Genomic DNA, 12,541 nt, shown 5'->3' with positions numbered 1-12,541 from the left:
TATATATATATATATATATATAGATATATATATATAGATATATATATATTTATATATATATTTATATATATACTGTATATAATATATTCACATAGAAAAACGCTGTTTTAAATTGTAATAATATTTCACAATATTACTGTGTTTTTTAAAAAAAAAATAATTGCAGCCTTGGTGAGCAGAAGAGACTTCTTAAAAAACATAAACAATCTTACCGATCTAAAACTATATTGTTCTATACTACCACAGCAGTGTCGCTGTACACTGGCAAAGAGGGGACATTCTGAACGATATCTATCCAACCAAGTGGGGACTTTGTGTGTGTGTGTGAACTGGCAGTGAAATCTTTCTTAATTACGCTTACATTATATATCTATTATATACATTATATATATATATATATATATATATATATATATATGAAGAGTTCAGATGCAAAAGCCTCTAAGTGCCGTTGGAAATATTCTTCAAAAATGATCATTTTTTATCAAGCTTATATATTCAAGTTCAGTAATTTCACTTAAATTACAATTAATAGGTAATCCTCATTGTTATTTAAGTGAAAGTACTGAATTTAAATATACAAGCTTGAAAAAAATGATCATTCTAGAAGAAAATTTCAAATGGCACTTAGAGGCTTTTGCATCTGAACTCTTCATATATATATATATATATATATATATATATATATATAATATATTCACATAGAAAAACGCTGTTTTAAATTGTAATAATATTTCACAATATTACTGGTTTTTTTATCAAATAATTGCAGCCTTGGTGAGCAGAAGAGACTTCTTAAAAAAACATAAACAATCTTACCGATCTAAAACTATATATTTCTATACTACTAACAGCAGTGTCGCTGTACACTGGCGAAGAGGGGACATTCTGAACGATATCTATCCAACCAAGTGGGGACTTTGTGTGTGTGTGTGTGTGAACTGGCAGTGAAATCTTTCTTAATTACGCTTACATTATATATCTATTATATACATTATATATATATATATATATATATATATATATATATATATATATATATATTCACATAGAAAAACACTGTTTTAAATTGTAATAATATTTCACAATATTTCTGTTTTTTTTTTATCAAATAATTGCAGCCTTGGTGAGCAGAAGAGACTTCTTTTAAAAACATAAACAATCTTACCGATCTAAAACTATATATTTCTATACTACTAACAGCAGTGTCGCTGTACACTGGCAAAGAGGGGACATTCTGAATGATATCTATCCAACCAAGCGGGGACTTTGTGTGTGTGTGTGAACTGGCAGTGAAATCTTTCTTAATTACGCTTACATTATATATCTATTATATATATATATATATATATATATATATATATATATATATATAGATATATATATTTATATATATATTTATATATATACTGTGTATAATATATTCACATAGAAAAACGCTGTTTTAAATTGTAATAATATTTCACAATATTACTGTGTTTTTAAAAAAAAAATAATTGCAGCCTTGGTGAGCAGAAGAGACTTCTTAAAAAACATAAACAATCTTACCGATCTAAAACTATATATTTCTATACTACTAACAGCAGTGTCGCTGTACACTGGCAAAGAGGGGACATTCTGAATGATATCTATCCAACCAAGTGGGGACTTTGTGTGTGTGTGTGAACTGGCAGTGAAATCTTTCTTAATTACGCTTACATTATATATCTATTATATACATTATATATATATATATATATATATATATATATATATATATATGAAGAGTTCAGATGCAAAAGCCTCTAAGTGCCGTTGGAAATATTCTTCAAAAATGATCATTTTTTATCAAGCTTATATATTCAAGTTCAGTAATTTCACTTAAATTACAATTAATAGGTAATCCTCATTGTTATTTAAGTGAAAGTACTGAATTTAAATATACAAGCTTGAAAAAAATGATCATTCTAGAAGAAAATTTCAAATGGCACTTAGAGGCTTTTGCATCTGAACTCTTCATATATATATATATATATATATATATATATAATATATATTCACATAGAAAAACGCTGTTTTAAATTGTAATAATATTTCACAATATTACTGGTTTTTTTATCAAATAATTGCAGCCTTGGTGAGCAGAAGAGACTTCTTAAAAAACATAAACAATCTTACCGATCTAAAACTATATATTTCTATACTACTAACAGCAGTGTCGCTGTACACTGGCGAAGAGGGGACATTCTGAATGATATCTATCCAACCAAGTGGGGACTTTGTGTGTGTGTGTGAACTGGCAGTGAAATATGTCTTCATTACAGTTAAATTATACATCTATTATATACATTATGTATATATATATATACTATTTTTCTTATTTAACGCTCTCTCTTCATATACTTTCTATGCTTTGTTATGCAGTCCCTAACAATTTACTTGCCATAGTTATGTGCCATTGCACACACACGTCTATATTACTAACATATACATGTATTAACACAGAAGTGTCGCTGCACACTAGCCAAGAGGGAACTTTCTGAATGATATCTATCCAACCAAGTGGGGACTTTGTGTGTGTGTGTGAACAGTGAATTGAAGTGGCAGTGAAATACACATCCGTAAAGGGGGTCGCACACCGAATGAGAAGCGCAGCGCTGCGCCACGTCTAGGACAACTCCAAGTATCGCACACCGGACTCACACTTTCTCATCAGTGTATGGGCAGCAATATTGTTATGTTTAATGACATGAAATGAAGATGTTTGTTCTATGTTATAATTGTACTGTACAATTAAATACAATCGTTGCTGAGTCTGCAGTCTGAAAACTACCTCAGAGCATCAGTTAACTGAATGAATTGAGAATCTCACATGAAAACCCAATTACATCAGCAATTGTCATTCAAGCAGCTGATTTATGTAAATGAATGCAAAACTAAATTTATTGCAGCATAGGGCAAAGTCAGTATACATTATCAACGATTTGAGACAATAAAATAATTTAAACTTTATATAAAACTAAATGGCACTCTGTGGCGGCAGCAGGATTACGTTCAAAAGGTCACGGGCGACGTAGCCGTAAGTACAGAGTCAGTGTTTACAAGTTGAACGCATAGGTTGAACGTGCAAACTAACTCAAACGCTGTTTACAAAAAAGTAATTAAAAGGTAAAACAACGATGTCGGACGATTTTGATTCTGTACTTCCGGCTACGTCGCCCGTGACCTTTTGAACGTAATTACGTAATACGTGACGTTACAAACGCGCCTGACAGAATAGAGCAAGGCTAGCATTTGTCCTTAGAAAAGTTACATTTTTGGAATAAGTTTTGAAATAACCGATCGTTTTGCATGATAAGACCCTTATTCATCGTCTGGTGTCGTTTAAAGACATTTGAAGCTGCATCTGAAACTGTTATTAACCGTCTTTTGGACCTTGAACCGTCTGGTTCCCATGTAAGTCCATTATATGGAGAAAAATCCTGGAATGTTTTCATCAAAAACCTTAATTTCTTTTCGACTGAGGAAAGAAAAACATGAACATCTTGGATGACATGGGGGTGAGTAAATTATCAGCAAAAGTTTTTTAAGAGCCACAAACCTGTATATAAAACTCTTTTTATTCTAGATACACTAAATGCATACAAAGAATAGACAGGATTTTGATGCAATATGCAAAAAAAGTCAGAACAGTCACACAGCTTGATCAAACAGGATCATGTTATTTTATGTTTGAGATAGATATAGATAAATAAAAATATAAATATTTAGACATTTTTTTTAACGTTGATCTTACCTAAATGTTTGGTTTTTTTTGTTTTTTGTTTTTGTTAAGAGTTTAAGTAACACATGGAAGCTTGATTTCAATCTTCGACTTAAACTGAAAAAAAGTAGCAAATAAATAGAATAGAATAAAGAGTTTTTTTGGTATGTCAGAAATACTACAGAAACTGAATAAAGTAATCCAATGTAAAATAACACTGGATAGTCTTTTTAGTCCAGACTGAATTAAATACAAAGGCTATTAATTCTGATTGCTTAGAATTAATGCTATATTCTGTTGTTTTAATTCAACAGAATTAATGACAGACAAATATGGCTGCGTTCACTTTAAGAACGGATCCCTGTCTCATTTGTACTGTCTGTCTGTCACACGCGTTTAATGCTTATTTAAGACATTAGACTGTCTTTACGAGGTTACTCACCAATACCAGAGTTTTGACATAATGTCGCGTGTTTTTAACTGTTAAAGCGATATAATCCAGGGATAAAACGTTTGTTTCAGGCGAGCTGTTTGAGGCGGATTGGCTTTACTGTATGTGCACGCAGTGAAAGACATCTCTGAGAGTGCGCGAGCACGGGATGGTTTAATATTGCTTGAATGTTTAAACTAAAACTTAAAAAGACGTGAAAATTATAAACGTTAGTTACCATCATAGGTTACGATGCAATGCTGGCCCGATTGTGCAAGTGAATATTTCGTCGTGTCCCGACTCCTAAACACAAGTGTGTATCGACAGCTGCAGCTCTTAGTGTAGGGCTGCAGCTATCAATTCTTTTTGTAATCGATTAATCTAGCACTTAATCGATCGATTAATCGAGTAATCGGATAATTTGTTTATGTGTGTTTTTAAGCAACCAAAACAAATAATGTATTACGAAAATGATAAGGTGTTTGGCTTTTATTTATTTAAAAGAAAATAGAGGTATTTATTCCAACTGCAACATTTGGCTCCACAACTAATTATTGCAATTTTTACCCGTGTTTATAAGTGCCAGTGCCAACAATTATATAACAATACAGTTAAACAATTTACTGTAAAACCTGTTACATGTAGCCCATAACATGTAAAACTTTGAATACAAACTTAAATAGTAAAGCCCATTTGGCCTTAGTTTTGTCTTCTTAATACAACATTACAAAAAAAGGATTGCACCTTCTGCAAATTACCCACCTGGAAACAAAAATATATTAATATAAAATATCAACCCAAACAGGTACACAAATGTGTACAATTTATAAAAAATAAATAAATGGAAATAAAACAATTATAAATAAGAATCAGACTTTTTCAACTGTAATCTCAAGACAAACATCAGAGTGTGTGTGTGTGTGTGTCTCACAATATTTGTTCCTCCATCACGTCCCGGTGAATGTATGCTGAAATTTTTGTTGCGTGGCTACATAAAAGTTTAAGCATATGATGAATTGCCGCAATTGGTCTGACTGGCGCGTGAGAGAGACATGGGTGCACGCGCTCGCTTACCTCTCTGCCGTCGTGCGCGAGCCGCGGTTAGGAGCTCAACATCTCGCATGCGCGCTCGCACTAGATTACAGGATATTTTAACTTGCGAATTAATATGCGGCGGTAAAACTAGTCGATCACGAGTGGCTCAACAGGTAGATCTATAGACGAACTCATCTTTCAGGCATTTGACCAAAGGGATATACACGCAGCGTGAAAAATCGAATTGCGCGAGTCTCACGCTGAATGCGTGAGAGTTGGCAGCCCTGCCAGGTATACTTTGCAGACACATTGCATCTTGTTCTCTCCCTTTATAAACATATAATGATCCCAAACTTTAGACATTCTCTGCAATTTATGAAGTCATATGTATCATGCGCTGTGGTGTGCTTCCTGAATAACGGTCCGTGTGAAACAATCAGATCCCTGCGTGCGCCATAGGAACTGCGTCATTTAACGAGGCTTCGAGGCAGATTTTTTGCCTCAAGGAATTTTTGTAATCGAGTAACTCGAGTAACTCGAGGAATCGTTTCAACGCTAGCTTAGTGCTTGCCTAGTGCAGTGAGACGAGAAGACGCCGCACCGCGTCCGCGAGCCCTTTATATGGAAAAAATCGATTCGAGGCCGTTGAGAATCGATTTTGAATCGGCCACATTTTAAAAAACGATTAATCGAAAAATCTTTTTTTTTTGCCCAGCCCTAACACACACACACATATATATATATATATATAAAAATCACATAAAACATAAAAGCCTGCCGGAAAAGATGGGTCTTAAGGCAAGATTTAAAAATGAATACTTTCGTACTAATTTTAATACTAATTTTAAAAATGAATACTTTCACTGTTTCGCACATCCTGTGGCAGCAGGTTCCATAAATAAGGAGCTGCAAAACTAAAAGCCCGGGACCCCATAGAAGTAGTGCGGGTTCTAGGGAGAACAAGAGTGAGCGAGGAAGACGATCTTAAAGTCCGAGATCGAATATAGATATTAAGAAGGTCCAATAAATATGAAGGGGCAAGGTTATTGAGTGCTTTAAATGTCCGCTTTGGACAGTATTCATGTAAATTATGTCGGTTATGTCTTAAACAGTTGTGAGTGTATCGGATGTGCATCAGTGCAATTGGATCCGCATGTCATTGGAAATAATCCGACGTCTTAAAGTGAAAGTGGCAACAAACATAATGTGGTCTGTGTCCTTAATATTGATCAAGCAACCAAAGAAAAAGAGAAAAGCAATCACAGTTTGTTAATAGCTTTAGTATAATAAGGATTAATTATATTTAATTTACACAAAGAATATTTCTGCTTGAAAGAATAAAGAAGGATGTATGCATGGTTATAAAGAATGCATACTGTATATCATCCATTGAAAAGGCTGTGTTGTACTTTAGGAAAAGTGGTTTTTATTTAATTTTAAGATATTTTTTAAATCACAGTAGTTAAATCCGTATCTGTATTGCATGTTCAGACTTTTAAATCATTTATATTAATAGGTTAATAGATGTTTTCTTCGGGAGTGTATGGGTTTGTACATTTTATTCTATTCTAAATTCTAAATTAACGCATTACAATTTAACTAAACCCATTATATTTTAGTCGACTAAAATCCAATGTGATCTCATGAGAATACGTATGCATTTGTACGTAAAGTGTAGTTCTATCATACGTACATATAATTACGTTTTATATGCGCAGAAACGTATAATACTGACGTATTTACAGAACTAAAATGTAAAATATTTACGTTATTGACAGCACAAAAACTTAATTTATTTACATTTGAACAAATCCACCGATGTACACATTTGTACATATCACAATTTATGCATATTAAAATCGTAGCATTATGTTTTGACTCTATTGCATTCAACTGTCTTATTCATTACGTTTTCAGTCTCATTTATTGATATAATACTCATAAATATTAACATTTTGCTCGTTTCGCCTGCATGGTGTTAAACAATACACTATAAAACCTTAAAAATACATTCTTTAACTTTACTCGTTTAACCATTTTGTAATATAGTTTATTTGCCGTGAGGCACAGAAAGTGTTTTCTCCTATAAAACAAAACATAAATTCACAAAAGACATCAATTTTATTAGTTTGATGTAATCCAAATCTTTAGAATCCATAGCCTACGTTGTTTACAAGAAAAAAATCCTAATTCAACCTTTTATCCAGTCGTGATCTTCGCCTCCATTCTCAGCAGCAACCGTACACGTCAAATCCCGCGCTGGTGATGAATTCAAATTCAAAAATCGCGCCCTTGAGAAGCGATACGTCGTGTTTTACGGCAGAGATATCAAATGGTCATTGGCTCTTCCCTGCCTCATCACAGATTGAGACATGAAGGACTGTGACGGTTGGTTTAGTTCTTTTGAAATAGTGCGAAGCTGCGAACTGAAGCCGGATGAACATTTTCATTGATTATTAATTTAAATTCTGCTCTGTACTTCATACAAAACTATTACAATGTTGCCAGAGAGGACTGCGACTGCAAAGCATCTTCATGTGAACGGCTTTTGGTAGCGGTTTTGACATTTTCGCAATAAATATATTATTGTGATTATACTTTTCTGTTAGTCACGTTTTTCTTCATAATTGTAACGTTAGTTTACGTAGTTTTAACGAATTGTTAGGGGTAGGTTTAGGGGTAGGAGTAGGATTGGTGGCTCAAAATATATTTTAATGCCATATTGTTAATACAACTGCCATTTCCCAACACATCTGTCCATTATGTTTTATCCTTTTTTTATATTCTGTATAAAATACACTGTAAAAAAATGTCTTGTCAAATTAACAGTAACTTACTGGCAACAATTATCCAGTACTTGCTGTATTTCATTCAACAATAAAATTACTTTAACACTAACTACAGTACTGTTAAGCATACTGTAAAATCAAATAACATTATTTTACTGTAATTTCTTACCATATTAAAGTACAGTATTACACTGTTAATTTTTAATAATACTGTATAGTATTATACAGTTATGAAATGTTATTGTATTTATTTGGTGCTACTGTGTAACCTGTAGAATATGTAGAAAATCCGTAGAAATAGAGTATTATTTAACAGTTAAAATAATATTTCTATGGATTTTCTACATATTCTACAGGTTGCACAGTAGCACTATAGGAAATAGAAAAAAGAACAATTGAAGCTTTAACTGCTCAAGGTTTATTGTGTATTTTCAAACACATTACATTTACATATATACATTTAAATACATGAATAAAATTAAATACATGAATAATAATAATGTAATATAATACAATTTAAATCATGCATGAAAATCATGAACAATCATGCGTTTCAATTCATGCAAAAATGATTATGAACAGGTAAAATAGAAAAGATTAAAGGGGCGCTATCTGATCAATCTATTAGAAAAGGGGGGGGGGGGGGGGCTTAAACTAGATAGTCTATTGGTTTGAGATAGACTGTCTAACTGGTCAGACTGGTCTGTTGCTGATTTTAAAGGGTTTTGGGCTCCTTTATAACTAGAGGACCAGATTTGCAGGGCTGGGAGAAATGTATAACTACACTTTAACAACTACAGACCAGTGTCATTGCTCTCTCGGTTTTCTAAAATCCTTGAAAAGTTGTTTGCTCAAAAAATATATTTTTTTTTTAGAAAAACACAAATTATTTAATGAAAAACAATATGGCTTTAGAGATAAAAAAGATTAACTGCTTTGGCATTAATTGAACTCATAGGAAAAATTACATCTGCAACTGAGGATAAAGCAATACACAGTGGAGGTCTTCATCAACTTAAGCAAAGCATTTAAAGGGTTAGTTCACCCAAAAATGAAAATTCTGTCAGTATTTACTCACCCTCATGTTGTTCAACCCCGTAAGACATTAATTCATCTTCCGAACACAAATTAAGATATTTTTTATGAAATCTGAGAGCTGGATCACTCCTGCATACTAGTCCATAGGCTTTGGTATGATTTTTTCTTTGGTATGATTGGCTTGATTTTTGTTAACGCAAATACACACAAATGTGGCATTTTCTTTTCATCCATTATCTGTTGGTCACAAAAGTACACAAACACACATTTGAAAACAAAAACAACAACATTTGAAAGACCCACAACTGTCTAGTTTGTAATGTCAAATAATGCTACAATCAAGATGAGGCTCTATAAAAGGAGTAATTAAAACAAAGAATAAGACAAACAATACGAAAACATTAAATACAGACTTACTATTTTAATTTTGCTGTTTGGCTTGATGTGGTCATCATTTATGTATCGTCCGAGATTTTCTGTAGCTTTACTGCCATCAACACTGTATGGTGAAATATTTTAAAAACACTGTATATAAACATACCATAATATGATGTAATTATACTTCATTAGAACATTCATTAATGTAATCTTACCAGTAAGATTGTCCCTGAAAGGAGTAGAAATATAAAAAAAACTGCATCTTCAGCTGAGTAGTCTTTGAGCAGGGTCTCTCCTTCAGATCCAGCCATGTGTCTTCCAACATACTCCAGTAGGAATTCTCCTGGCTCAATATGTTTTGTGGCGATTACTCCAAAACCTAATAAATTGGGTATAAATAAGTGTAAATTAAGTATGAGAAAAGATTCATAAAGTTGTTAAGGTTGTCTAAACTGTTTTAAATGGTAGCCCTGCTTGGAAAACAAATACGATATCTACATCTAAAAGTGCAAAACTACAAAACTCATATGTATCATGACACTGAATATTGATAATTTCCATTGTTAAACAGGCCCCCGGAGTCTAACTGGCAGTTACATACAAATAATATCAAGATCACTCGCACATCTACACAATGGAGTTTAATTTGGACATCAGCAGCTACCATAAATACAGGCAGGAAAACAGATATAAATCCACCTTTAACTGATTCAATCATGTTTTTTTGTTTCTCTTGTGTTTTTTTTAACAGCCTGTTGTTTTTAGCTACACATTTTAAACCCAACCATTCGACATTATTTAGAGACCAAACTTAGCTTTTAATTAAGTTTTGCAAAGTCATACTGATGGCAGAATTGAATGCCGTAACTTACCTTTCTCTTCACACATTAATTTTTTCTCGAATGTGTCTTTATCTTTCCCCGAAGCAATGAAGTACAAGGCTTCCTTTTCAGGAGAAACTCTTTTGGGTCTCATTTTCCTGTGAAATATAAGAACATTTTATGCAGGATATAGTGCATATGCTAAGTAAAAAAAAAAAAAAAAAAATAGAAAATACTCTAAAAAAAAAAACTCCTTAGAATTGTGTAGACAATAACTTATTGAAAAGATGACAATGTGGCTGATAATTTACTACATTTTTACTATACTTTTTATATCAAGTATTTTTATAAAATCATTTTAAAAAGAAACTGAATATCAATAATACCAATCTGCATGCACATTTACATTGTAAGAGGATGCAAAAACATTGTATAATGTTAGCATTTACAAATCATCATAAAATGAAGTTAGAATGTACAACTTACCTTTTACTTCGGAAAGAAAAAAAGTGAGATGAGAAATGGCTCAGTGCGCTTAGGATCTTGGGATCTTGTAGGTAGATAAATCTTTAAACTATAATAGAAAGATAACTCTCCAATGTAGGAAACAATCTCGTTGAAGTCTTCTAAAGTTGTGCTCTTCCAAATGCCAAACATGAAGTGTGAATTAGGAACCTGGAATAGAGAGATATACGTTCTGCTATCGGAGCAGTGATTGGGCCATCGGATAAACCACAGTTAGCCAACATTACTATTGGTTCTGTTATGCAAATGTTTTGTGATTGAAATCAAATAGCTAGATTAACATAAGGGTAGAATCTGTTGGTAAATTAGTTTTAAATCCAGTTGTAAACATCAACTGGATCAGGAAAAAGTACTTTTCATAATTAGTATTATTTTGCATGCATTTTAAATAGAGCACAGAACACAAACCTATATCAATGGCAGATAAAACATGATAAAGTTAATAAAGGAAAAGTTCAAAAATAATATCAAACTATGGGATGGTGCAGCATTTAAAGAAAGTAGGCGATATACAATTAATTTACTATTTAAAATATTTTAAAAGACAGAAAAAAGTAATTTACCACAATGTAAAAAAATAAATAAATAAAAAATCTGCTCATTTATAAATCAAATGATGTTATAGGGATGTAGCAGATTACCATGGGCATTCATATTTTTGTTGGTTTAACTAAACCTTTATACCACATCTGAAACGAAAGCTCATATTAATAGTTCCTCTTGTTGAATCTCTAAAAAAATACATGCAGAGTCCTCAGAGTGTTTTAAGTATAGGATGACTTGTTTAAGCATATGTATTTTTAGGTCTAAGGTAAACTTTCACAGCCTGGCCTTTGAAGCCGTTCTCCATAGAGATGCTAATGTCCTGCAGGTAGTGGGGGTTGCAGCTCAGTCCACTCAGGGACTGAAAACACAGTGAGAAAGCGTCCGATCACAGCCATTGGGATATGTTTCAATCAGCTCTGTAATTTAGCAGAGCTGTTTACAATACAGTCAAATCACACCACATGTATTTTTACACGTTTATATATCAATGTTTATACTTAAACACATTAACATTTTCTAAGACAGCCCTTGTTTTAGCAGGTGGGGAATAAATGAAATATGATGAGTATGTCATAAATCTTGCTTTAGTAAGCAGACACTTGAGAGCTTAATGTTACTTACTCAGACTGTTAGTATTAAACAGATATGTTAGCTCAAATACAAAAACTTATACAATTGATAATACTTGATAATACATATTTGGAATGTCTAAAACATGGATGTGGTAAATGGATCTAGGAACACAACAAAGCTAAAACCATTACTGAAACCATTTTGATTCTGTCAAAAATAATTTCTAACAATTGCACCCCTTACATGTCCAGTCAGTCCCTAATTCAATTTTTTAAGATGTTTTCAAAATATCCACAGTGTATTTTTTAATGTATGTTTGTTTTTATTTGGTGTGGCTCAGATGATGAATGGAAGTGCATGTTTATGTTATTTTTGTGTTGTTGTTTTTTTGTCCCAAAATAAGAAACCGTAAGTGAGTGCTTGTAATAACTTCCAGTTAAAAAATATTCATAATTACCGGTTGCTTACATGCGCTCCTCACAAAGATTAATAAATTTTTTAGGTTAAAGAGCTAAGGATGTTAAATCCACAAATATCTTAACTGTTATCCATAAGCCAACTGCAATTAAGACATTTGATCAAGAAGTTTATGACAAAGAGAACGATATATCTAGCACAGAGAAACAACCTGTAGGAGCGGGATTTGATCAGATGTGAGTGTGAG

The 12,541-nt window shown here is 32.5% G+C and overlaps 2 long non-coding RNA genes across 2 annotated transcripts in view; one reads left to right on the top strand and one right to left on the bottom strand.

Annotated features, from left to right (window-relative positions):
* Positions 1-12,541, top strand: part of LOC148977616 (uncharacterized) — a 55,235-nt gene that overhangs the window by 24,620 nt on the left and 18,074 nt on the right. The window lies entirely within an intron of this gene.
* LOC120485656 (uncharacterized) lies at positions 8,637-12,363 on the bottom strand. The gene is made up of 5 exons (XR_016169418.1): positions 10,720-12,363; positions 10,285-10,391; positions 9,628-9,791; positions 9,452-9,533; positions 8,637-9,271 (listed from the first exon to the last, which is right to left on the bottom strand). It is a non-coding gene; the product is annotated as an uncharacterized LOC120485656 (long non-coding RNA).

This window comes from Pimephales promelas, chromosome 8, assembly GCF_988280905.1.
Source record: "Pimephales promelas chromosome 8, fPimPro1.hap1.1, whole genome shotgun sequence".
NCBI classification, from domain to species: Eukaryota; Metazoa; Chordata; class Actinopteri; order Cypriniformes; family Leuciscidae; genus Pimephales; species Pimephales promelas.
The sequence above is the reverse complement of the archived record's forward strand: the minus strand, read 5'-3'. Positions and strand labels throughout refer to the sequence as shown.